General features: G+C 46.7%; 1 non-coding gene across 1 annotated transcript; it reads right to left on the bottom strand.

Moving 5' to 3' along the window:
• Nucleotides 1-233: 233 nt before the first annotated feature.
• Nucleotides 234-315, bottom strand: Trnas-cga. The gene has a single exon. It is a non-coding gene; the product is annotated as a tRNA-Ser (tRNA).
• Nucleotides 316-1,438: the final 1,123 nt, after the last annotated feature.

The following is a 1,438-nucleotide window of genomic DNA, read 5'->3' on the forward strand; positions in this document are numbered from 1 at the left end:
GGAGGGTTTGAACTGTACGAAAAGCCATAATGAAACAAGTCTAGCCACGGGTATGAACAGCGCTGGGGAGCCGGACTCGGATGTCTAAGAATGGCAGCTAAGTAGGTTTACGACTGCATTACTTTGCACAGTGTTTGGTAGCGGCCTGCAGCTCCTGGGCAGTGCTCTTGCGGTATCAGTTAGATGATTACAGCCATAAATCCAGATACAAAGCGAGGGGAAAAAAAGTACTTCGCAGCCGGCAGGATTCGAACCTGCGCGGGAATTTCTCACGGGGTTTCGAGTCCGTCGCCTTAACCACTCGGCCACGACTGCTTGCTTAAACTTTAAAGACGCTTTATTACATATAAAGTATTGTATATGGTTAGGAGCTAACATACCATAGATTGATCCCGACTAATTTTAGGTAAAAACGGCTACTTATTGTTACTACTCATAGTTCACAGGTTTGAACGATAATCGAGTTGTTCCTGACTTCTTGCTGGTGAACCTGACCGACGATGCACTTTGCTGGCTAATCTTCTTTTCGGGAAACGATGCCCGTGTGAACGCGACCGAAAAGGTGGCGCGCTTCGCTTCTGGAGCGAGATCTACCGAAGCCTGTCAAGCACCCGAGGGAGAAACTCTGATGCTGCCAATGGCCGCTCGACATCACTATGACGCCCGACCTTCGAGGCGCAGAGAGAGCTTTTGGACTTAAAGAAATAAGAGTTGTGGCGCAGGCTAGCTGGTGAACGTTCACACTTGAAGAAACCCCGAGACAAGGAAAAAGGAAGGGGCAAACACAACGAAATCTTTGAGACTTCGTTGTGTTTGTCTTTTCCTTCTCCCTTGTGTCATTTTTTCTTTATTTTTTTTTATTTCTTTAAGTATCAGGTTTTGGAAGAGCCTGATTCTTGACCTATTCCGTATGTGAGTCGAAGTGGCCAAAGCCGAGGACAGAAAACAAACATGGAGGCAAGCGACAGGCGGAGAAGTGTGTACGACCGGCACGGGCAGTATGGGCTGGTGCAGTTGGTGGCGTGGGGCAGATTTTTTTTTTGTCACGACGAGTGCAAGCACTGCAGATAAACATGACTGGGTATAAATAAGGTGTGTATTTTCCGGTGTTTATCAATAAGAACAATTGGCGGATGTTTTTCGGTTTTTATTTATTCCCGAAACACTGGTGCATTTCGGCTAGACGACTCGTGGCGAGGCTAAAAACGGTAATTACCGGAGGGACAAAAATGAGGCTCTGTACATCCAGTCAGCACGAACGATGGTGCGCCAAATGTTCAAGATGTCTTTTTTTTCTAGCCGCAGCACTAGCTTCCATCTCAGAATCGTCAAAAGGACGCACAGCCTCATCTTATTTCTTAGTTGCAGCTTTTGTCATCAAAACTAAAGCGAATACGGGGAGAATACGCGTTTTGCCGTGGAAGTGGCAGGATTTTCA

Source organism: Ixodes scapularis, unplaced genomic scaffold (assembly GCF_016920785.2).
Source record: "Ixodes scapularis isolate PalLabHiFi unplaced genomic scaffold, ASM1692078v2 PGA_scaffold1__304_contigs__length_218370807, whole genome shotgun sequence".
In the NCBI taxonomy this organism is placed as follows: domain Eukaryota; kingdom Metazoa; phylum Arthropoda; class Arachnida; order Ixodida; family Ixodidae; genus Ixodes; species Ixodes scapularis.